The sequence below is a fragment of the Rhinolophus sinicus genome, linkage group LG07 (genome assembly GCF_036562045.2).
Source record: "Rhinolophus sinicus isolate RSC01 linkage group LG07, ASM3656204v1, whole genome shotgun sequence".
Lineage (NCBI taxonomy): Eukaryota > Metazoa > Chordata > Mammalia > Chiroptera > Rhinolophidae > Rhinolophus > Rhinolophus sinicus.
Genome location: NC_133757.1, coordinates 19,552,034 through 19,579,385, shown reverse-complemented (window position 1 = coordinate 19,579,385; position 27,352 = coordinate 19,552,034). Strand labels below are relative to the sequence as shown.

General features: G+C 37.4%; 1 long non-coding RNA gene across 1 annotated transcript; it reads right to left on the bottom strand.

Annotated features, from left to right (window-relative positions):
- Positions 1 to 26,432, bottom strand: LOC141572791 (uncharacterized). The gene is made up of 3 exons (XR_012498286.1): positions 26,203 to 26,432; positions 11,081 to 11,178; positions 1 to 806 (listed from the first exon to the last, which is right to left on the bottom strand). It is a non-coding gene; the product is annotated as an uncharacterized LOC141572791 (long non-coding RNA).
- Between the last annotated feature and the right edge of the window lie 920 nt (positions 26,433 to 27,352).

Here is a 27,352-nt window from a genome sequence, read left to right as displayed (position 1 = left end):
AGGCAAAATTAGACTCAGACAGTTTGGCAGTATAGTTAAGACCCAGGTGGTTATACGCAACACCTGTATGTCTGCATATAACTGTCTCCTAAATATTATATTGGAATTGGAATTTTTTATGTTTGATTTGTTCCACTGGAATTAATTGCACTGGAGACTACATTAGTCTGTATTTCTTTCTTCCATGGAAATCTGATGGATCTCTTTAAAATAAAGACTTGCTCTCTTCCCATGGAATAAATAGTTATATAAGAATAATGGTGGTTAATAGGATTCATTTTGAAAGTACACAAACATGAAGTTATAGCTTAATTGTAATTTACTAGTTGCGTTAATTTGGGATAATCATTTAAGCCTTGCTAACTCTTGATTTTCTAATCTTATAAAATAAGGCAATTAAAAATACTGTCTTCTGGGGTGGTTGTGGAGATTAAATGAGGTAATCGATGTAAAGTGCTTACAAGAGTGAATTATACAAAATAAGTGTCCAATAAGTATTATTTTTGATGTTCATTATTTTTAATTTTAATTGTTCCAAGTGCTTCTCCATTGTTTGAATGTATCACTATGTGTATGCTTTATTTCTATGACAATGCTAAGCATAATGTTAACATAATAAAATCAAAACAAAACATCCTCATTCAAAGTTCATATATTCTTTTTAAATGCCATTTTCCAGTCCCATTGAATGCCAGAGATTGTTGCTGAGAAGATTTCGTTCTGCTGGAAGGCCACGTAGATGTCATTGATCAAGGTTGGTGACCCAGTGTTCCTTTCCTCTGCTTGACTCCAGTCCTTTAGTAGAGCTAGAAGTTAAATCAATGAATGGTCTTACATTTAAATAATAATGCAAAAGTTATAACTGAACAAAGTACAGTCTGGAAAGATTTCTGAAATAAGATGAAGAATTTCAGGGTTTCAGGAATTTATTGGAGTTTCAATATAACTGAATCAGGTGGGGAAATTCAGAGAGTCTTGTAATGCCTAAACTATCCTAAATAAATTTGAGTGTTTCGTTTCCATTCTTATGGGTTAATACTAACATTCTCTGAGTCTTGTTTAAACTTTCATTTTCTCTGCAGCCACCTGTTACTTGTAAGCCTGCTTAAGAAAGGCAAGTGCACAGTAATTTATTGACAACTTTGAGAACGGAGGAATTTAAAACTAAAATAAATGTTAAATAGTAAATAACATCTGCATATGTGTATTACATATTTTAAATGTGGTGTAAACAATTCTTTGTGAGAAGATACCCACATTAGGAGAGGAGAATGAAATTTGAGTAATTCAATCATAGACCTCATCAGTGACCCTAATCAGTCTTTTCTCACCTGATAAATAAGACCAATTATCACCCTACCACTGTATGGCATTCAAACTATAATTAATAAATAAGAAAATCTCTAACTCTTTTGGAAAAAACAGCCTCAGGTTGAGGAATTCATAAGAAAGTTCCACTGATTCAACTAGATTTGGGGATAAAGACGATTTCTCTGATTTTTCCTTTTGAGTGGCAATATTTTATAATGGTTAAGGGCACGTATTTTGAATCAGTCACATCTGGATTTAGAGCTGGATTTAGATCTGGATTCCAACATGCACTTAGTTGGTGTCTCTACATCTTGGTGTCCATTGTAAATGGAGAGTGATCACAGCTGTTGTGATGACTATACGTTCAGCACAGCGGCGGGAACATACGTGAGTTATTATACGCGTCATCATCACCTGCATCAACGTTACCCTTTCCTCATTTAAGTCCATGCATTCAAGCCTGTGTAAATGCTTTACAAATGAGCAAGTGTTCTTCTGAAAGCATTCCCAAGGCCAGGTAGACCTATACTTTTAGGTGCCAGAGGAGGCTCAGAGCTTCTATCAGGGGATGAACTCCCACAGATGTTAACTTCTGTGGCTTCAGTTAGGTGTAACAGTGATTAGAAGTTAGGCCAGAATGAGCAGAGATGCTGACAAACATGTCCAGTGATCAGGAGTTATGAGAATTATGCCTTCAGGCCTTGGGGATACTATACATTCTGATTGCAGTATTCCAGTTCAGAAATTTCCATGGCAAATAAGCTTTGAAAGATGAGCCAGAAGAAATGAAGTTTAGGCCTAGACTTGACTCTTTTGTGAACATCAATTTTCTCACTTACAAAGTTAGGTATTATTTGAGGGTTTACTTGGTGTAGACATACTATAGGTGTTTCATGGTGAATAAATCATTCCTCTTGTGGTTATAACGTTATATACCTGTGGTTATAGTGTCTTATCCTTGCTTTCTCTCTCAACTTGGACTAGTTATAAAGAATCAGTAAATGTCATGCCAAAGAGTTGAGAGTTATCATTTAGTTTCTCTCAAGAGAATTGTCTACTAATCCATGGAATACAATGATGCCGCTGGGATCATGCTTATTGTAACCATCTGAGATTGTGCCATTAAAGTCTCCTTAACTCAAAAAGAAACAGAATCTAATGTAAGAATGCATAATATGAATGCCTAGCATCTCATCAAAGTCTTCTTTCAGCTCCAATCATAGATTACACTCAGGCACTGATTTCCTGTGTATTTGTAAGGAAGGTCATCTTAGCCATTAAACTTTCTGCTCTACAAGTGGATTTCAACTACTACTGACAGATTTATGTTCCTTTTCTGGGAAGTTACATCTACCAAACCAGTTCCCAATTCATTGACAGCGGCCTCTTTTCCAAGATGTAATACATTTTCAAGAACTCTCCTAAAATATATTTTTTAGTTTAAACCAATGCAACTACACACCTGTGACATACTTATTCCACATATAAAATGTACTTCATTTGACCAGTATTTACTGTGTGCCTAAATGACTGTCTTGCCTGGAAGGCTATTCTAAACTAAGTCATTTGGATCAACCTTTATTTTCTAGGATCAGCAGGCCTATATTTGTGAGTTGAAAGTATCACAGATGTTATCATGAGATGATGGTTAGATGTCTGGGAAGCAAAGCTTTCTTCCTGTCCTCGGTATAGATTTGCCTTGTTGGTAAAACACAGGGCCAGTTATCAGATGCAGAGCCACAGACATCTGTTTTTTTCAGGAATCAATTCTATCCAATGCAGATTACCTCTTTATGTCTCTTTATCTCTGTCTCTGTCTATCTCTGCCTTTGTCTCTATCTATACCATCTCTATCTCTCTTGCTCCATATACATATAAATTGGTCCTTATGCTCTCTGATATTATGTGCTGAATACATCAGGCTGTGTAGCTTTTATGTGTTTCTACCATAATTATGTAGCTTTGACCTTTACACATGAATAAGTTGCCTGTATGGGTGGCAGGATGAACAGTTAAAGAGCACTGCTATTGCCAAACAAGAGTGTGGGAATCAGACTAGCACAATGACTTGAAAACTTTACACTCTCTTAAATAGCTTTCTGTTGTGGTTACATTAGAGTGAGGTCTCAAAAAGGATTACCAGCATGCTTGTTTATTCACAATTGCATTTCTTCCATCTCTAAAGAAATCACAGTTTTTTTAATCGTCCCTGAAGGTTCATGTATTGGAAGGATCCCCTCTTATCAGAATCATTTGTTTACATCAAAGCTTACATTTATCCTCTCCACATCAACAGAAATGAAGAAGCTACTCCTTAGTGTTTATATTATCTCTCTAAATACAGCTGCTAGCCATGTTGGGTCAAGATTTCTCATAGAATGCATGAAACCTATGTGAAATATAAATAAAAATAATGTTAACAATGTTAATTATGAAACTTATCAAACATTTTTATTATCCTAAGATATTTTACTGTGTGTGTATCATGGTTTGTATGTGTGTTAATGTGTGTATGCAGTGGGGTAGGGTTGGATGGGGTTAGAAAGACACTAGTTATCAAGAAGCTAAAGCATCACGTTCCTTTGTGTGTCTTTTTCATTACATATCACTTAGATTCTGAACAGTTGCTTCCAAGAGATGACTAAAACCTTGTTCTGAAATACAACATTTAGATTTCTTTATTCCAAGACTTTGTTATTATAAGCACTCACGGAGTCCACACACCTAACAATATATAAGGGATATGAATAGAATTTAGGGAATCAATGTATCCCTTTTATATCAGAACTTTTATTGAAGGTCATGGTGTTCCACAGAAGGTAGCAGGAAAGGTCAAAAAGCAGAGAAGGGATTAGAGCATAGGCTCTGGAAGATGAAGGCTACAGGATATAAATTGAGAGCAAACAAATCCACAAATCCAGGTAACTAAACTGTCCTTTAACTGAACTGTGTCTTATCAGAAGTATTAATGAGTTTGACTACTGACTGAACTTAGATGCTATAAATAATTAGTTAAGAATTTCAAATGTGAGTTCACTTACTAATGATAACTAATGACTATGATAACTAATGTCTATAACCTAGACAGAAGCTTTCCCAAGCAAAACTCATCTATTACCTCTCTCAGTGGACAGGAAAACAAAAACACCATTTATTCCACATCATACACATAAATTAGGAGTCAGTCTTTCACCTTGATGCTTACTGGCTAAAATCGAGGATAATTTGAACTTACTAATTTCTATATAAATTTATAAGGTGGGCTAACATGTAGTCATGCTAAAATCGTAAGGCTCTGCTATTTGCTTTGACTGCAGAAGGGTATGTAAAATGTTAATAACCATTACTCTTTAAAGTGGATTAGGAATGTGTGAGAAAGGATAAAAGCATAACCCAATTTTTATTTATCTTTACATTTTAATTACCATTTTAGGTGCTTTATAATGTTTATGCTTTTCGGTTTGGACAGCAGTTAGTCATTTTTGGTTAATTTTTAGAATGCCTACTCCCATTAGTAGCCACCTGAGTTTGTGTTTTAGTGGAACTATCTCCATAAAATACAGCTGCTTCTCAGAGCTCCCAGTGTCTCAGGGTTAATTGGAGTATTAGTTTTATATGCCGTCACACCTGATCAGTCTCATGTTCTTATAATTAGAACTAAGGCTTTGCAGCATGCTTATTAATTTTTTCCAGCACCAAAGGCATTGTTTAAGAAACAAAGGCAGGCAGGTTTGTAGTTAATGCCTCTGGATGCATGGGGAGGATGAGAAAAATAAGTTGTCCTCAGCCTAGAGTTGGCCGAATTTGGGAAAGAATCACACAGCTGTATTTTGTCTGACTAAGAATCTGAATTTCAAAACATTGTTTAGATCAAGAAAGAAGCAACTGCTACCCTAATCAATAAATACCAGTGGGATTTCGGCTGATGAAATAAGGAATTTTGAATCTACAGTACAAGTTGAATGTGGTCTAGGGATCTGCTGTTTACACTGTGCCATAAAGAAATGGTAATGTGTAAAACAACATTTTATTAATGAAACTATGGAAAAAGAAAGGGAGAAATGCACCCAACAGACATGATTTAAAGTCCTGGTGCTGTGTCTTTGATAACCTATCAGTTACCTGTAAAAGAAGAAGAAGTTTGTAGGAGACAAGTTCTAAGCCTTGACATTCTGTGACTTGTTAAGTGTGGGTTGGTTTGCACTGAATCACAAAGGGTGTTGAGAGACCAGGCACCTGTGGATGGCTAAGGGCAGGCAGGATTGGACCAGGTGGCAAAGCATTTAGTACCTTTGCCAAGGACACATGTTTTGGATAGATGCAGACAGCCTCAGCCCACATTAATTACAAGCCCGCCCCCTTGCTGTTTCTAGTCTCTCAGCCTGATGGCAGTTTCCCCCTTTTCCCCATTTCAGGATCCTGTGAAAGAGAATTTGTTTTGTTTTGTAAAAGTGCTTACTTGGCAAGCAAACTTGCTTTCCTCTCCCTTCTTCCAAACACCATAATAATACTTAAGCACCACCGAAAGAGGCTAATTTTGCCAGACTTGGATTCCCATCAGCCAGCGCTTTCCAAAGATTGCCATGTTATTGCGAAATTAGACTTTTTATTACTGGAATAAATACTGTGCAGTCTTTGTAGCCAGCACTTAATGGATTCCTTTGCTAATTCCCCTGAATAACAAGGATTCCTTGTGAAAATAAAAGGCAGACAAGGTAGAGTAAACTGGCAATTACATATAATGTGCTGCTGTTAGCCTGCCAAAGCGCTTCATAAACCAGGCAGGGAAAGACTAGGGCATTTTTCAATGCTTTCACCCCAATTGCCTTGCTGAACGCCTCCCTCTTGGTGAGCTGTTTACATGGAGGGGAATAGATTCTGCAGCTGTCTCTTTCTGTGTCCTGGTAGGAAGGCTTTATGACTTTCTTTCCCTTATTCCTTTCCCTGAGAGAATTCAGTTTCCATCCTAATACCTTATTTGCTTAAGGGCCAAATTTGTATAGATGCCAATGACATGAAAGAACACAGTACCAGAAGCGGGTCATAAATTGCATTGCTTGTATCATTGACAGATTGTATTGGTTCAGAGCATGGGGTTTAGTGTTAGGAAGATGTGAGTCCACATGTCCTATATCCACCACATACATGCAAGTCAGGTGACAGTGGGCAAGCTATAGGACTTTCCTCAAGCGTGGTTTTCCTGTTTCTAGGATGGACACAATGCAGTGATGCTCAAACTTGAGCTCATGTGAGAGTCACCCAGAGAGCATGGGTCAGCACATCAGGCAGTCACTGGGTTTCTGATTCAGAAATATAGCCTGGGGACCAAGAACCATAGTCCTTTCTAACATGCTGCCACATGATGCTGATTGTGCTGGTCTAGGGATCTACAGAACAGTGATACTGTGAGACGCAATGCATCATAAATGTTCGTTTTGCACAGTGCTGCCATGTAGTCATCCATCAGTATTCTACATGTCTGTGTAGATACACACCATCTGTTTTCATGTTATCACTGAGAAACTGTGGTTACTCTCTTTCTACCTCCTCAAACTCTTATTCTCTTCTTGATATTCTTTGTTAGCCCTGTTGTTTATGTTTATTTTGAGAATCTTGAATTTGAGTTATCCTCCCTCCCCAGTTTAAAAAAAATTTTTTTACACATATTGGAATTTATTTGAATGGGGCTCAGAATTCACTTGCTACATATTTATCAATCCAGCGAACTACCTTTCCTTATTTCTAGTGTACATCCTATAAAGCCAGTTTTTGTTTGTTTGTTGTTATTGTTGATTTTGGAATGATGCTGATGCTTACATAGCAATAACTGTTTTGTCCATGCATTCTGTGGCCCTCAAGTTTAAATTGAATTTCTTCATTTGTCAGTCATCATTTTAATTTGTTGACACCCACGAGGAAAAGTGGTAAGACTTTCTTGTATTTCTACTAGAGGGAGGAGAGAGGACGACCCGCTTCATATGTGGCTTAGTTCCTCTGACCATGTGATGTATGTATTCTGGAGGTTTATAAAGGATCCTGTCCCCAGAAGGCAACTTCTTCCAGACAGCACAGTGTGAGCTGTCCTGGGAATGACAGAAAGATGAGTGAGCAGCCAGTGTGTTGAGCTGGCACCTTCGTTTAGTCACTAGCTACCTGAATCATTATGGCTGACTTGCTTACCATTTCTACACTAGGAATGCTATTCTACAATGACCATATGTAAAACATTAGGGAAATAATTATCGACGATCCCCATTAGTTCCTCAATTCTGTGTTTCTTTGAAACCTTTTCTAGAGATCTCGCACAAAAACTATTATTAAGGGTTTCGGTAACTTTACTTATTTTCCTAAATTTATCAGGTGGTGAGATTTAAAAAAAAAAAGTGATAAAAGGATAATTTTTTTGGGAAAAAAAGCAGCTTGACCAGCATTTCCCAAACTGTTTTAAAAAACAATGCTGTAGAAAGTAATAATAGATACAATATTCTTGCCCCCACCCGATTCCAATGTTTAGTGAGTACCTGTTATCATTGCCTCTTTTGGAAATCCACATGGCATAATATAATGCTAAGTGAAATAAGTCAGGCAGAAAAAGCAGACAACCATATGATTTCACTGCTATGTGGTATATGAACCAAAAACAACAAAAGAATAAGACAAACAAAGGAGAAACAAAAACTCATAGACACAGACAATAGTTTAGTGGTTATCAGAGGATAAGGGGGTAGGAGGGTGGGAGATGAGGGTAAGGGGGATCAAATATATGGTGATGGAAGGAGAACTGACTCTGGATGGTGAACACACAATGGGATTTGTAGATGATGTAATACAGAATTGTACACCTGAAATCTATGTAACTTTACTAACAATAGTCACCCCAATAAACTTTAATTTACAAAAAAAGACCTCCAAGAAGTCTTGTAGTAAATAAATACAATTTTTTTAAGTCCATCTCACTTGAACTTGGATGAAAGGAAAACATACATTTGCAACACACACACACATACACACACACACACACACACACACACACACACACCACATTTTTTCCATACCAGTAAGCATTCTCCTGAATACTAGTCCAGAAGAATCCATTTGGGGGAAGCTGATCTGGAATTGAGTCCTAAACAATTTGGTTCAAACTATCTAACTTTCAGGAAATCAGAGCAGGGAGATCACAGCAACAGCTGCAGAAAGCAACAGTTCCATGGAGACCTGACTTTGAAGAATGGGTAGAACTGGGTTCCTGCACCTGGTATACAAGTATAGTGCCCCACCAGTATCCACCACACCTGTGAGTGATGAGGCCTGAAACTTCTCTAAAGCAGCTTGCCCCAAACCACATAGCCAGGAAACAGAAGACACATTAATAATGCACAGCATTTGAGACCAGTACACTTTGTACTAATGTCTATCCTATGTCCCCTTCGTTTGCAACATACCTTTATCATAAGGGAAGCAGTTTAACAATGTGACAAATGCGAGTGTCCGTTAGTGACAGTGAGCATGTGTGGCCAGAAAGCTGCCTCAGAGATATTTTGAAAGGATGGGACTTCTTGTGCCTCTCCAGTTATGTCTTGCTGCAACCAAGTTTGTATATTTGCATAGAACCTGTCAAATACAACATGCCACTTCTGAGTGTGGTGTGCATTCCAGGTCATGTGCTACCAAATACATGTTCAAGGTCTAAAGCTTGTAAACAGAGGATGCATGCACTTTTATATATGCAGGATGCACAATAGGCAATGTATCAAAAGTGCTGTAATGGCTTTCTCTTACATAAAGGAGCAAGCAGTAATGTGGCACCTGCCTTTGAGTTAGAGATTCCATCTTAGCCAGTTTTCTATGTATATGTCTGGGGGTACATGTCAACTCATTAAATATTTCTGTGCATCAGTGTCCATATCTTTTTAAAAGTTTTTTTTTTAATTTATTTTTCAATTATAGTTGACATACAATATTATATTAGGTTCAGGTATACAGCATAGTGACTAGACATTTATATACCTTATGAAGTGATCACCCAAACAAGCTAAGTACCATCTGGCACCATACATAGTTACTACAATATTATTACCTATATTCCTTATGCTGTAGTTTACATCCCTGTGACTATTTGTATAACTGGCACTTTGTACTTCGTAATCCTTTTCACCGTTTTTGCCCATCCCAGCCCCCCAACCTCCCACCCATCTGGCTACCATCAGTTTACTCTCTCTATATTGAGTTTATTTCCATTTTGTTTGTTCATTTGTTTTGTTTAGTTTGCACATATAAGTGAAATTATATGGTGTTTGTCTTTCTCTGTCTGACTTATTTCACTTAGCATAATAGCCTCTAGGTCTATCCATATTGTCACAAATGACAACATTGCATTCTTTTTTATGGCCTAGCAATATTCCATTATATACACATATATATACCACATCTTCTTTATCCTTCTTCTATTGATAGACACTTAGGTTGCTTCCATATCTTGGCTACTGTAAATAATGCTGCACTGAACATAGACGTTTTGAATTAGTATTTTGGATTTCTTGGGATAAATACCCAGAAATGGAATTTCTGGGTCATATGGCAGTTCTATTTCTAATTTTTTGAGGACCCTCCATACTGTTTTCCATAGTGCCTGCGCCAATTTGCAATCCCACCAACAGTGTGTGAGGGTTCCCTTTTTTCCACATCCTCACCAATACTGTTGTTTGTTGATTTATTGATAATATTCTGATAAGTGTGAGGTGATATTTCATTGTGGCTTTTATTTGCATTTCTCTGATTAGTGGTTGAGCATCTTTTCATGCTGGACATCTGTATGTCCTCTTTGGAGAAATGTCTATTTGTGTCCTCTATCCATTTTTTAAATTGATCAGATTGTTTTGTTTTTATGTTGATCTGTATGAGTTCTTTATATATTTTGAATATTAACCCCTTATCGGCCATATCATTTGCAAATATGTTCTATGCTTTTTTGTTTTAATGGTTTCCTTTGCAGTGCAAAACCTTTTTTCAGTGTCATTATCTTAAATAGGGATAATGGCTGGGACTCTAGAAACTCCTATACTGTCCACACTCTGTTCTTCCTGTGGGGTGGGGAAAAACATTGGGAATACTATGCCTGATACCATAAAGCTTACAAAAATTGAGAAAGTATCCATGTCAGAATTGTTCTTTGAGCCATGAGAGATGATGTATGTGCTATATCATCTTATATAAATATGAGAAAGCATTATTATATGGGTAGTATTAGTAGTGATTTGTTTATTTGTGTTAATCATCATTTCCTGCAGATTCCTATTTTAAAATGTACATATCCCCACAGAATTAATGTTTACACTTGAAACATGAGTGCATTGAATACATTGGGAGGAAATATACTGAATATGAAATAAATGAGGAAAGGAGATAGATTGGGATGATGCCAGAATTCCAAGTGGAATCCCACCGCCTGCCCTCCATGGCTTTGCCAAAGGATAGTCTGAGGAGGTCTCTGAGGCAAGGGAGCAACAGAAGTCTGACCTGTCAGGGGTCCGTCTTGAGATGTATTTGTTGAGACTGTTTTTGACTGCAAGTAATAGAAAAGCATCAAATGGACATACACAAATAAGCCACAGATGGGGAGGAAAGGAAATATATTGTCAAACTTCTTTTTTAAAAGAAACATGAACTGGTAATATACAAGAGATTATGCATCCAGAGAAATGCCCTTGTGCAAAAGAAACACACACACACACACACACACAAAAACGGAAAACAATATCTTTTTACTTACCCCTTCCAAGATAATTTTGATGCATTCCAACTTTCTAAGATGACTTTAATTCACTCCAAGAGGTAGTCTTTTTTAATCTGAATCAATCCTGGTACTTTCTGCAGTAACGATACAAGGATATTCTTCCTAAATTACATTATCTGGTTGAAATGCATTACGGTGATATAATTAACATGGCTGTCAAGGAGGAGTTTGGTGAATTGCCAACCTCCTAAATGTGGTTTGCCAGAGAAAATTCACATGTATACCTTCTGGAACTGCAGATGTACAAATATAGCAGGTCAGGAAAATACCAGGGCCCTTTGAACTTGTGTGATGAGTTCTGAACAAGACCAGGGATGGAGGGGAAAACAGTTATCTCAAGACTCACAGATACATGATCATTATCATCACCATCATCGTCGTCATTATCATCACACCACTGTCATCATCAACAGCATCAGCATCATCTATTCAGCCCTGATTATGTCACAGGATCTGGGATATAAGCTTTTCAAGACACAATGAGGTATATATTATTATTGCCCCCTTTTAATAGATGAGGAAAAGATGTGAAGACATATTAATACAATACCCAGTGTTACACATTTATTAATGGTAGAGTTAAGATTCAAATTCCAGCTGCCTAATTGCACAATCTCAATACTACTTTTACATTAAACTTTCCATATTGTGTATTCAGAATGACATGCTGGTGAATGGGTAGATCTCTCACTGGCTATTGTGTGCCAATGTCTCTTTCAAAAGATATGTGTTCTAGTTCATCACTTCTTAATTTAAACATGAACTCATCACAATAAATTTGAAACCATCAAATACCTAGAGATAAACCTAGCAAAAGACATGCAAGACCTCTGCACCAGAAGTTACAAATATAACTGTTAGAAATTAGACAAAACTTAAATAAATGGAAGGATGTATCATGTTATGGATTAAAAATTTAATATTATAAAAACATCAATTCTTACAAAATTGATCTATAGATTTAAAAAAATTCCAGTCAAATGTAAACAGTTTTGTTGTTGTTATTGTTGGAAATTGACAAATGGATCATAATATTTAAATGGAGACACAAGGCCCAAGAATAGCCAAGAGAATCTTGAAGAAGAACAATTAAGCTAGAGTATTATACCACCAAATATCCAGACTTATTGTAAAGCTACAATAATAAGACAGTGTGTTATTCATCTGAGGATAAAAAAAGAACCAGTGTAACAAAATAGAGAATTATCAGACAGTTACCTACTTTATGACAAAGCAATACTGCTGTGTTGTGAGGAAAAGAATGGTCTTTTCAATAAATGCTGCTGGATCAGTTAGTTTATTTCTACTCTATAGGGTGAAAAATGAATCTTGACTCCCTACCTCCCACTCTTTATAAAAATCAGTTCTAGATAGATTGTTAGATCTAAATACAAAAGGTAAAACCGTAAAAGTTTTATTAAAAATAGAATATTTTCATGATGTTGGGGACAAACAGAGATTTCATAAACAAAACACAACATGTGCTAACCATGAGGTAATAAAATGAGAAATTGAATTACTTTAAATAAGAATATTAAAATATAGCGCGGTAAGTCATATAATAGGAAGGATGCAAAAATATAAAAAGAATTGCACAAATAAATAAAATCTAGGAAAAGAGACCAACTAAAAATGGTCAAACAACTCAAATAGACACTTCACAAATAAGGGTATTCAAACTATCAAAATACGTTCAAAACTTTCCCAACTCACTAGTCACCAGGGAAATTCATATTAAAACCACAATGCACTAAAACTGCACACCTGCCAGAATGGGTAAAACACAAGCAGGCGATCCCAAGCGTTAGTGAAGACAATGAAGCAACTGGGCATCTCAGATTCTTTTGCAGAGAATAAATCTGTTCAACCACTTTGAAAATTATTTGTGAATGTCTAACAAAGCTGATCATATGCATAACTTTTACCCAGAAATTTTATTCTTGAGTATGTACTACTGTTCACACCAACACTGTTCTTAATAGTCTCAAACTGAGGACGGCTCCAATGTCCTATAGTAGAATGGATAAATTGTGGTATATTCATATAATTAAAAATAGTTTGAATTGAGAATAAATAAATACCATTACAGCCAAAATATTCACGAATCTCACAATATTGAGCAAAATAAGTCGGATGCAAAACAGACATACTACACGATTCTATTTATATGAAAGTTCAAAACGAGGCAAAAACCTCTATGGTGGGAAGTTCAAGGTTTTTGTAGTCCGGGGGGAATGGTAACAAATCACTGGAAGGGGAAAATTAGGGGGAACTTCTGGAGTGCTGGTAATTTTTGTTTCTTGATCTGTGTGTATGTTAGAGGCATGTGTTTCCGTTTTGAAAATTTATATGACTGTAAATGAGATTTGTGTACTTTTTTTTTGGTAACACTATGGATTCTATTTCAAAGGAATGCATATTTAGAAAAAGAAAACAATGAAAAAGAAACCCTTAAATTATTTTCACATCAGTAATTCTTGCTAAAAAGTTCCACAAAACTAACCCTGTGCTGTGGTTAGAACCCATGTCTGCTTTGTATAGATAGCACTGCTTGTGTTTACACACTCTATGATTTGTAAGCTCCAGGCACATGGACTGATTCTGAGAGGACAGATGCTTTATTTGCAAATGCTTACCCTCTTGTGCTGTAATTAGCAGCCTGCTAAGCAGGCTGCATACAGAACGCGCTGAGATTTACAGCTTAGATGTACATGCTCAAGAAAATGATGGAAAACATCGGTCTAACCAATGATTCCATGGTGACGAAATGCCAAGATATTGTAAAGTCATACGATATCCAAGAATAACAAAGGAGAATAATTCAGGAGTCCTTGGGGTTGGGCCTGCAGGAGGTCCACTACTATGACCTCTGTATTCCTATGAGCAGTGGTCAAAGTTGAGGCATATTCCCAAATTCTCCACTCAAAAAGAAATATTAAATTCCTTTGACCTGATCATTCCTGGCAAGGGGCTATGAAATATAACAGCAAAGGTGCAAGTGAAGTGATAGAAATATCCTCTGCCCTCAGGAGACTCAACAGATAATCCTACTAGTTTTGAAAGACCAAGAAGCATCTCACCTTCTACCAGCTGAACTTTAGATTTTGAACTTAAGAAATATGTCACTCAGAAATTAGCCACATTTTAGGCTTGCAAGACATAGTCAAGATGCTCATGCCATGAGCTCATGAACCATCCACCATTGTCCTGCCACCTCTCATGCACACACATCTTGAGTTTATTTACAGAGTGGAGTGTTCATCTTCGTTAGTGCACTGCCTTCTTCCTTAGTTTGGGGGGGCTCTAAGATCATTGAACAAACCTTGGTTCTCAGAAGCAGCAATCAAATAGAGGGGAAGGGCTGCATCTCAGATGAAGACACAGGCGTGGTACATCTAACCTTGTCTTCCACGTTTATGATATTGCCCAGGTATGCTTGTGGCTACCACCAAGGTGCAATGGCGGTAGCCAGCTGTCCCATGCAGCCTGAAGACCTCACCATAGCTGACTATACCCCTCTGGCTCCTTTGACAAAGGTGGGACAACAACCTCAGCATCTGATTAAACCAGGCAGTGGGTCTGTCTGTGTGCTGTGAAGGGGGTTGTGCGGCAAGTGAGTCCCATTTTAATTCTGTTGAAATGTCAAAATATGGGAAGAAATTGAGAGTTACTAGGTCAGGGAGCTTTAGCTGTAGGTTACATTATCGATGGAAACTCCAAATCTCATTATTTCCTCATACTGTATACACACTAGAAATCTGATCCAGGAGCAGTGATGATGCAGCACTAACAGACATGAAAGCAGATTTGGGGAAGCCCTTATCTTGCACAGAGTAACAAATACGATTGCCTTCACTGCATGTGACAATATACTATTTCTGCGGCATAGCATTTCTTCTGTAAAATTTAAATGATCTTCCCTTGTTTAATAACCAGAAAATGAGCCATGCCACACGGCTGAGAGCTGCATCACCGTGTGGAGAACGTACACTAAATCAAATTCCTGGGCTGACTGAATCCCCTTGGAGGCGGACAGAAGTTCAGAGAGAGCACTCATACTTCTGAACAGACCTCTCACACAGTGTCATCCGGGGACAATTGATTCCAGGACCTCCTTCTTTAACAGGAAGAAAAGAGTAGAAGAAGGCATGGAGATATTAAAAAAATTTAAAAATCAAGGCAGAATTATAAACTCCGATAGACTTAGAAGTTTATAAACTTTATTTCTCTAACATTCCACCTAGGTATTTTAAGGTAGGCTGTTTATAGAATTCCTCTCAGAAAGTTATCAAACTCGTATATACATGTATGTATATGTAAATACTGGGGGTGCCAAACTAATGTATACAAGTGGACACTTTGATCAATGTTGCTCAAGCAGTAGTTCGCCGTAATCAGAACGCTGGATGCTGAGGGTAACCACTTTGAGCGCCTCTTGTAATTGCAGAAGTCAAATGTGACTTGTAATCATCTTTTATTATTGGTATATATTGAGTATTACAATTTTAATACAGTTTTTCTTTCTTAAAATGTATATACATTTTTTGGCACCCTCTGTATGTATTTATATATATATATATATATATATATATATATATATATATATGTGTATATATATATGCATGTGTATGTAGATATGTGTGTATGTGTGTATATATACATGAAACAACAAACTGATATTTAACTAATTCCCGTAAAGAAACTGATGCTGGGTGATAGGGCCTGGATTGTTCAATGCATGGAATTGTCTATGTAGAGAAATAGAACTAATGAATCAGGAAGAAATGGTATGTACTTACTTAGTCATGCAGGCTATACTGAACTACATAATAGAAACAACAACTATAGCAATAATAGAAAGTCAGAATAGAGGGAGTTGAGCAGTGTGTATAGATTAAACAGCACCCTTATGAAGTAGTTTGGCTCCAGGCAAAAGGTGACAATCCTTCAGACCTGACCAAAGGCCCTAAGGATATACCTGGCAAGACTCGTGGGAGGTGTTGACCTACCCATGTGAGACTTGGTTTACAGCAAGTGCATGGCAGTTTTCGGGGAAGAGTTGCATTCAAGGACTCTGCCCTCCAAACAGGGGCCTCCTTATTGGGGTTCATAGATGAGGAACTTTCCAGGCGCTTCCACCAAGATCCCCTCATTAGGAGCCTCGGATGAGGCAGTTTTCTCCACTTTGATGCAGTACATTTTCATTTCTAGCCCTTGCTCACCTCCCTCCCCTGTGCCTATATGCACATAAAGAGACAGGGTCCCTTTGTTTGGGGCTTCTTCACAGTGAAACAATTAGATTTCCTCTGTGCTGCATCCACCTGACCCTTCCCTGGTACTGTTCCGTGGGGATACATGGACTCATTTATCCTCTCTGGCTTGCACTGTGACAGTAAATAAATAAAGGTTGGATTGTTACATTCAGTTTGGTCAGTTGTTCTAATTGACAATCTTCACAACTGACTGCTTGACAAAATTAGAAAACCTACAAGTGATGACTGCTTCAGCTAAGGTAGAGTAGCTCTTATCAAACCATTCTACAGAGAACAACTATTAAAGTTGAAATAAATAATTAAAAAAAAACACCCCAAAAAACCCAAAAAACAACAACAACAAAAAAAAACCACCCAGCTATTTGACGATATTAGTAAACAACTAAGAGGGTCAGGATTTCATGGGCCTTGAGCCCAAGAGATTGGCGTCACAATGAGGTAAGCTAGACTTGATTCATCACTTCCCCCCCCCCGCCCAAGGCATTAGCTCTTCTTAAGTGTCACTGGGCTGGGAAGATAATCAAAATTGAGAGACATGAGCTTCCAGCAGTTTTGTAGGGTAGTGATATAAAAATTAGAAACTGGTATTACCAAAAACCAACATTTTGGGGACAAGGAAATCGGGAGAAGGAAGCCTGATATTCAATATCACTTTTCTCCGCGGGGCATTTTCTGATTCCTAATCTTTGTGAGGCAAGCAGGCTAGAAATCAGCAGAAAGTGGATGTTAAAGAAATGTGTGTAGTTTTGTTGACCATTGTCACCCCAATAAATCTTAATTAAAAAAAAGAAACTAAAAAGTTAAGCTGAGCTTTTGATATTCTTATAGTGCCGTAAGGACAAAAATTGGACCAGAGAAATAAGGGGTTGGAACCCTGGTAAAACCCAGGTTTTCAGTTGAGAGTGTGAAAAGGCAACCCTGCAACAGTAACAGCATTCTGTATAGACCAGTCTTCATGGAGACTGAGTCCCATGATTGAGTCATTTGGAAAACTAACTGGATTAAGGCAATCTTCTCTTACATTAACTGTGTGGCAGGAGAACACCAAATCCTCTCTGGATAAAGATAACACCCCAGCGCCTCGGAAAGATTTTGTCCATATGGACTGAATTCAATTTAAAACCAGACCATCAGATATGCCTAGAGACAGGAGCAAAACCAAAATCCTATAAAGAAAGGAACAAAACAAAACAACAGAAAAACCAAGCTTAATCCCACACTAGAAACAGATCCTGATCTTGAGTTTTCAGATACAGACTGTAAAATAATTGATATTTTATTTTTAAGGAAAACAGATAATACATTTCTCCAAAGAACTAGGATCTATAAAAATAAATATAAATTATTAAACTACAAAATGCCATAAATTAAATTTAAAAAAAAAAAATCAGGGGGTTTAATAGCATATAAGACACAGCAGAAGGAAAGATTAATGATTGGAAAAGAAGCCAGAACAAAATATCCAGACCGAAGCACAGAGATTCAAAATGGATGGAAAATACACAAAAGGGAATAAAGACCTATGGACCGTGATGAAAAAATGGAACAAATGCATTTGGAGTCTTGATGGAGAGAGGAGAAAGAGTGGAGTAGAAGCAATATATGAAAAGATGTTGGCCAAGAAATTTTCATAATTGATGCCAGACTATTGATCCAAGCAGAGTAATCAAACATATATAAACACATTACAAAAATAAATAAGTGTAAAAAAATACTGTTAAAAAACAAATGTAAGTACAAAATATTTAAATAAATCAAAGGAAAAACTATTTAAAAAGTAGTAAAATATAGAAAACTGACTTGTGAATGAGACAATAGATGCAAGAAAGAATAATATGCTATCTTGAATGATCTGAAAGAAAATAGCTGCCAAATAGCTGCTGGCCTAAAATTCTATATCCAGCAGAAACATCCTTCAAAAATTCAGGCAAAGGAAATATTTTGAGCCAAATAAAATCAGAGGAATTGCCAACAGTTTCTTCCCTATTCAAAATACTAAACCAAATTCTTCATGTAGAAATGATATTAGTTGGAAGCAGGATAATACAGGAGGTAATGAAAAACAATACATGCATACATATGGAAGTAAATTTAAATAATATTGGTGTATACATAAGAATTAAAATGTTTTATTGTGTGATTTAAATTTAAAATTAAAATACAGGACAACAGTAGTATGTAAGTAGGGAAAGTATGAAGGGAGTAGATGGAGATAAATTTTTATTAGGTTCTCTCATTATTCAGGAGATTCAAAATTTATATTAGAATTAAAATGTTAATTTTTGTAAGATGTACACTATAATGTATATGATAACTCTAAATTTACATTTGAAAAGTGTATCACTAGTTAATAGAGGGGGAAATATGACAATGATGATGATGATGATGATTATAATATTTGTTTAATGCAAGGGAAAAGGAGGCAAAGAGAAAAATGAGAACAAAGAACAAATGGGAAAAGCAGACATGAATATTATTATGGTAAATTTATCCAAACATTCTAGCAATTACATTAACTATAGAAAAACTTTGTAATTTTGTTAAAGAACATATAATTTCAGGCAAGATACTTACAAGAGAAACACCTTCAATAGAGGACACAGAACAGAGGATTGGAACAGATATAATTATGTAAACATTAACCAAAAGAAAACTTGAGCAGTTATACTAATACCATGTTTCCCCGAAAATAAACCTAGCCGGACCATCAGCTCTAATGCGTCTTTTGGAGCAAAAACTAATATAAGACTCGGTCTTATATAAGACCTGGTCTTAGTAAAATAAAACTGGGACCCATGTTCAGGCCTTACCTTCAGTGATCTTCCTCAATGGAAATTCCTGCAACTTGAAACCATATCCAACTATCAAGGGCAAATTCAAGCTCCCACTTCCTCATATTACCTTCCTTGAATCCTCAGACTTTTACATTCCCATTCTCTCCATTAAATTTCATCAATGCTTACGGTGACATTCATCTACCTCAACTTTACTACACACCATTTGACAAGTTGTAAAGCAGTAACAAGACAACCCCAAATGAACGGTCATATTATCCAGTAGGGCAATGGATCAACAATTCCCACTTGTGTCCAGTGGTGAAATAAAGGAAAGAGAACTTGGGCATTGCACCAAAATTTCAACTGCAGACAGCCCTGTACAGCTGTATTCTGCCTGGCTGCCTAGGATGAAAGACTAATCTTTGGATTTTGCAAAACTTTAGTGATAAAAAATATGGACATACATATTTTGTATTTAAATTTTACTAGCTCTCAAGAAACAGAGATATCAATGTTCTTTTAAGAAAGATTGTTTCTTATATTTGAAAAATGAAAGTGTCTTTTCTAACAGATAAGATAGAAAGGATGGGAGAGGAGTGAAAATTCTCTTTTCCACATGGTCTCTGAGACTGAGCTTGTAATTGAAGGTTGAGAGTTAATTGGATGCTTTCAAAAGAGACTTTGTTTGCTCTGAGCATCAGCTGATTGGCCTCTGGAGAGGAGAGCAGAGTACCATTCTTTCCACCTCTATTTGGAACCAACCTCTATTCTAATGAACTCGGATTAGTAGTTACAGTGAATAATACATTGTCCTCTTTTATATTTTATGGGATTATTTATGGTATATAGGAGTGCTGTTATTGTTTTTACATTTATTTGTATCTGGCTGTCATATTGTCCTATTTTATTTCTTCTTAGAACATCTAGGTAGGTATCCAAAATAATCATTTCACTATTTGCCACCTTTCTAATAGTTAACGCATGTACTCTCCTTGCCTAATCATTTCAGCTAATTGCAGAGGAAATGGTGTAGGGATTGCTGAGTATTTAAAGGAATGATGGCTTTGAGTACAGAGATACTAGAGGTAGAGTGACAGCTATGGAGCCACAGCAGTGACATTTTATGTGTTGTGAATTATGACTTAGACTAGGTTGTAGGCTAAAGAGAAAGAAAACATTATGGGTCAGGTATTTTATACAAACACTTCACTATATTTGATTATATGAATATAAAACAAAGAAAGTGCATAGACTTTAGACCTGGAACGTTCTATCTAATCCAGGGGCTCCAAAATCTGACAATTCATTGGAATCAATTTTGGAAGTTTTTCAGAACAAACGTCTGGGACTTACTGATTCAAATTTCATAATTTCTTCAAGTAAATTCCAAGAATCTGTTTATCAAAGTCCCTGGATACTTTGATAATCCATATTTGGGAAGCTCTTTCAAATTAACAATGACTGAAGAATTTGCTATAGTTTAAGAGTTACCAAACTGTATTTCTCAGGGAAGAGTTTAATAGGCGATTGGAGTTGTTTCTAAATTTTATTTTGAGAAAAATTAGCAGTATTTGAACATTCTTCTATGCTGTACTATCTGGCATTGTAACTACAACTAAAACATCTATAGCAATTTATATCTATGAGCTTTATTTTTAATTATCAAAGCAGCTTTACAAATGCTATTCAATTTGCAATTCGTAGCGTGAAAATTAATAGCTAGAGTTTACTAAACATTTATGTATCACCGCATACTATGGGGAGCACTCAGCATGCACCACCACATTTCATCCGTACAACAACCCAATAAGCAGGTATAATCAATGCCTCTGTTTCAAGCCAGTACATTCTATCACTGAGGCCGACAGAGAACAACCAATCATCCAAGTTGACAAAATTAACAAGTGGTGAAGTAAAGGTGCAGGCTCATAGAATCCATCACAAACCCAGGCTGTGACCCTTCCACCTGTTGTATGTCCATACTCTTCAACTGGTGACATATCTAATGTGTCCCCTAGGCTGCAGTTTGTGGCCTATGGGAGCAGTAAGCAAAGCAATGCAAGTCAGGTTCCTTTGCTTTCATTTACTTGTGGTTCGCTTGCTAGCTAATCCCACTGACCGAAAGTTACAGAAAACCAATTGTGCTTCTCACGCTTCCATATTTTCAAATATGTAGTTCTCTCTCCCCCCAAAATCTGTTCTGGCCATGTGGACATGATGAAACTCAAATCATGGTTCTGGCTTCCATCCAAGCAGGGGATGGCATTCACACCTTCCTAGAGAGGATGAAGGTGGTCTGGGTGTGTATAAGCAGCTCCCTCCAAGAGAGTAAAGGGAATTACCATAGTATTAGGTTGGTGCAAAAGTAATTGCGGTTTAAAAGGTTAAAAATAATTGCAAAAATTGCAATTACTTTTGCACCAACCTAATAATTATCCTAGTATGGCCCTATTTCAAGGCCAAGGGGGTTAGGCTGACAGTGAATATAACACAGGCCCTGTTCTGCAAGTGCTCCTTATAGAAGCTGAGATGGCAGCATCACCTATGGCTTTGAGGCTTCAACAGTCTGTACTCTGATAAGCTTCCTGGCATTGCCCAACAGAAACCCTCATGAGCCTCCTGCCCCAGCCCTTCTTCCCCAGAGCTTTGGATTTGGCTCAGTCAAACTGAGTCTCTAGATCACAGAGGAAATAGAGAGGCCTTTGCATTGTTATTAGACACACACAGTAGAAGGGAAGGGGGCAGGACGTCAGACGTGGCCTTATGATTATATTGAGCTGTAATGCCACCTCTTCTTCGTGGTCCTTGTGAATGAATTTTCTGTGTTTCACATATCCGATGTACAAAGAGTTTCCATAAGTGACTTAAAAAGCAGGAGAAACAGGGTGTCACCTAGTCTGAGAAAAATATTTGTGAGGTTCCTGGACTATAGTAATACATAACACTTGTAGGGTACTCTCTCTTTGGCCAACACTGTGTCTTGTAAACATTTTGCTTGTACTGTTATTTAAGTCTCTTTACAACCGTTGCAAGGTTAATGCTACATGTGTGCCCAGATAGGGAGGTAAGTCCAGAGTTAGAAAACAACACTGGAACCAATCTTCTTAACCACTTCTCATCCACCCCAATCTTCAGGCTGTGTTTCACCTCATGGTACGAGTCAGCTAGCATCAAATGTCTAAATATATTGAGCTATTTTAAGGGGACTGTTCTCTGCCAAGTGCTGTCTAGAGTAGCAGCTTTCGGGCTATACTAAAGTAAAGCAGATTAATACAGGTAAACACATAAGGAGTACACAATCAATCTCTACCAACCTCACATATGAGTCCAAAACGATGTTTCTCCATAGAGTATCCCTGCTCTTTGTCCACCCTCAAAATGCCCATTCAGTATTGACCCTCTGCTCTGCCAGCACTTGCTTTCCCAGTCCCGTCAAATAGCTAATCACTACGATTAAAAAGGCACAGAGGCAAATCACTAACAGCACTAGAACAAAATCACCGTTCCCAAATGCTATCAGAGAATACATCAGTTCCTGTTTTATTGGAAGCAAATATCAAATGACAAGCATTATTTAATACCTATACTGAAAGTAGGCCCGTGTAAGGTATGTACAATTCCCAATTCTATCTGGCTTTGCTTCTTAACACATGTAGATGAAGGGAAAGCCTTCAAGGCTGGTCCAAGACAAAATGCTAAAAACTGCCTTTTCTATCATCTTCACCTCTATGAGGATAGCAAGTTCCACATGTGGCAGGACACAGTCAAATGACCGTTCGCTTCTTGAATAAATTATGGGTCTAATAATTTCTAGAGATTTTTGGAAATAGAATATATGGTGTTCTACCATAAACAGAGCATATATTCTCATTTTCTTCCTGGATTGAGAAATCTTCCTGGGTTAGGACCTAAATGTATTTGTTTGTATATTATCTGTGCAAAGGCTCATAGTAGGTAGCCAACACATGTTTTTAAAAGGAACTGAACATGCTTAGTGCCCACGTACCTTCCTACCTGTCATCTGTTCAACATACATTGAACACTTATTGTTTGCCAGATGCTGATGTCAGACACGTTTACTGTCAAAGCTTCGTATGTATTCATATAAGAGCTAATGACATGAGTTAAATGCTCAGTGAGATGTGGGAATTTTCAGAAAGAGGCAAGGAAACAGGACAGCATGCCTTGAGAATAGAGAAATGTACACAAACAGGGGTTCAAGGTAAACATCTCCAAAGCACAGCTCCATAGTGTCCAGTCTCCAAGGAAACAGTAACTTGTGATGGGTGAAATGCACAGGCTGTAGGATCAAGAGATGGCAGAGCCAGCACTGAGTCTACCTCTGTCTGTATCCCAGCTGTGGTAACCTGTGCAAAGTACATAATCTCTCTCGGCCTCAGTTTTCTTACCTGAGAGTGGAGATGACAACACCTTCTCAAAGAGTTGCTGGGAAGACTAAGCAAAGGAATGGAAATGTTAATACCTTTTATAGCTTAAACTAGTAGTCCCCATTAGTTGAATACCTATTATTTCCAGTGGGATGCAGCAGGCCTATTCTGTCCAGAACCTGGCATTTCTTTTAATACAAGAGTTATGATTATGATATTGATGAGGATTATGCAAAGTCATAATTGAGGGCAGTGCTTTATGTTATTGACAAGCACTTTTGTTTATGTTTTGGTTCTAGAGTTATGATACCATGTTCAAAATGTGTTTGCTCCCCTATGGTACAACCCAGACAAGGAAGGAATCAGGATAAAACTTTCCAAGTCTAGGAGTAGAGATGGGGGGCAGTGGAGCGTAAGACCTGAGGTCAGATCTTGGCTCTGTCACCTCCTAGCACTGTGTACGTGGGTTAGTCTTCCAACTGTCATGAGCTTCAGTTTCCTCATCAACATAGTGTATAAAATCACAGGTCACACTGCCTATTATATGGGCCTTTGTCATTTAGTCAATAGGATGACAGTGCTTTAGGGCTGTCATAGATACTCTGATTCTCGCTCAATCTTGGGCACACGTAACATTGCAATTCCCCACCCAGTTGACTCATTTTAGTAAATGACATGTAAACAGAACTGCCCTGTCACTTTTAGGTGGAAGCTTCAAGGGCCAGGGTGTGCTGAACTCTGTTCTCTTTCTTCCTGTGCCACAATGACCAGCATATTATTCAAAGAAGGAGATGCTCCTAGAATCAGGCAAGAGAATGACATGGAGCAAAACTCCCAGCAAACACTGGACTTTTGCTGTTTTATCCCACTGAGATTTTAGCTTTATGACTGCAGCCTAAACTCATTTACCCTTTCTGATATTAATAATAATATTTATATTAATAGTATGATTATCATTATTGGTAGGAACCTCAACTTTGTTTCTGAGTTCTTCACAAAAAAGTTAGTATCTGTTCCATGAGGTAACAACTCTCTTGAACTGCTAGTTACTATTATTAATAATAACAATAGCAATGGTATTAGCTTTTGTAGACTTATTATATAGTAAGTTCTGTTTGATGTAATTTCCTTATAAGGTTTAGTTTTCACAATGATCTTATAAAGTGAGCCCTATTACCCCATGTTACACATGAGGAAATTGAGACTGAGACTTGAGTTTGAATCTTGACACACCCATCTAATCACTTATGTGTGTGATCTGGTCCAAGTTACTTAAATTTTCTGTCCTAGCACAAAGCATTTTTTCCTGGGTCTCTAAAGGATGGCTGCCAGAATCTAACATCATGGCATGGCTTAAATATGAGGTCAAAGAAAATAAAGAAACATAAAATTATTTAGAAATTTGTGTTTTGTTTCTTCTTTATTGTTCATAAAGTTTGAACTGATTCATCTGCTTTTGTTTTAACTATTGTATGACTTTTACTTCCCTTTTCCTTTCCGTTTTTTGTTCTGTTTTGTTTTGTTTTAAGCGTTGTTCCTCTGTTAGGGACAGTGAGTAGTTTTTCCTTTGGGCCCAAAGGTAAAAGTGGAACTAGGTACCTACAAGTAGATGATTCATATTGACTTTTCTATTATCTGCCTCTTCCTCTCCATGCTTTGCCTTTTGTTTTCGACCCTTCACTACCTGAAAGGCTGTATGTTAGCAGAAATAATGTAAAACTTCTTTCTACCTTGTCTACCTCCACAGGAATGTCAGCAGTTAAAAACAAAGAAGAGATGTTTACATTTTCTAGACAAACTGTTCTAGTCTCAACTTCCTATGTATAAAGATGCACGTCCCTACAAGCATAGGTCATGCTCTGCCCTTGATCTGGGCTAAGTGGGGCTCAGAACCACTCAAAGGGATGAGAGAACACCAGTGTCCCCAGCGGGGGGGATGGTCTCAGGGAGGAGAACCTATCTTGGAGAACTCCAGACAGACTTCTGTAATTCAGGAATTAAAACCAGGCTATGGGAGATGAGGCACATTTAATCAACATTTTAATTTGCTGAAGTTTAATATGTTGTGTTCTCTGACTGGGCCAGGGTCATTTCTAGGACGTAGCAGTACATCACATTTGTTATTTTAGCTAGCCTTGAGCCTATCTTCAGTCACTCTCACCAGAATCGTGCCCTCCCCCTTTCACAGCATTAATTTTTCCCTTGAAACTTACTCCTTTCTCCAGGTTTAAAAGTAGACTAGACTCTCTCACCCTAAAACCACATGAGCTATTTAGATGGTGGTAAAATCAAATGCAGAGATATAAAATGGGCCTGAGTAAGACATACATGCCCGTGAACCAAGCCTGGCTTGAGTGAAGAAGCGTTTAATAACGTCTATTGTTGAAAAAGAAAACAAAAGAAAAGAGAGAGAGAGAGAGAGAGAGGAAGAGAGGAAGAGAGAGAGAGAGAAAGGCACATGATGATTATGTGTGGATGGTCTAGCCTACCACTTTCTATTGAAGATATAAAAATACATCAGTTTTAATATTTCTCAAATAATATGAACAACTGCAAAACGCTTGAATGAAAAGATGCTGTGGTTTAAGGGAGGCAGGATATAAATGCATATGAGATACACATACCTGCTTTATCTAAGAATGTCAACAACAGGCACATACCTCAAATACAGCTTTATATGAACATCTGAAATCTCCCTGAGACAAGTGCGGTGACTTTGATCTTGACACATCCTTTTCCTTTTGTCTTTTGAGGAGAGTTGCCTTTTACCTGAAGGAAAGCAGTGTTGTTTTCTGAATGGTTATTTTCTAGAAGGGGAGCTCAGCAAGGGAACTGCAGCAAAGCCCCACTGATTGTGCACTCGCGCCTTCTGTATGGGTTGTAACCTGGATCTTCCTCGCTCATGCCTCCTTCTCTGTGGACAAGCAGTGCAATAGAAAGCAGTGGAAACCCAAGAAGGCAGGCTCTGGGAGCTGGCCAAGTGTGTGGCTTATGAGGACTCTGTAACTACTCCTTTGTCCTCTTTGTTTTTATCTTAGACAGAAGCAACAGATCTGTTACAGAACATGTGCCAGATAGAGCATAATCTCTGGATGAAAACTGTTTGCCCAGTGCTGTTTCAGGAATTTTACTGAGTGAGACTATACAGAAAAATAAATACCTTCCCTCTCTCAAATTTCTGAATAAGAAAAAAAAAAAAAAAAGCGGTTCTTGAAATTTGAGCTTTAAACATTTTCTCAGAGATTCTACTCATGGCTACATTTAGGAACCAGTGAGTTAATCAAAACTTCTAGTATAACGTTGGGTATCCTTGATCATTTCCTTAAAAGTAGTCACCTACCATCTTTCCCCGAAAATAAGACCTAACCAGAAAAAAAGCCCTAGCATGATTTTTCAGGATGACATCCCCTGAACATAAGCCCCAATGTGTCTTTTGGAGCAAAAATTAATATAAGACCGGTCTTATTTCTGGGGAAATATGGTAGGTGCTGTAGGTGCTATTTAAATTTCCTGTGACAGGGAATGCAATACAATTCTATTGGGTACATTTTATATTTGGATGGATACACTTGACAAAAGAGTCTCCTTTTACATGACTGGATGATACTTTTGAAGTAGTATCTAATGATTTTTTACACTGGGACATGTGTTTTGGGAAGAAAAATTTCAAATGTATGTGAGAAATGAAAGTTCAGTGAGTTTCCATCTATCTAAAACTCGGGAAGGAAGCAGTAGAGTTAAACTGAATGTGATGCCAGAGGCAGGAAAGGCAACCCTGAATTTCCACAGCATTGGAATAGTTTCAGAGAT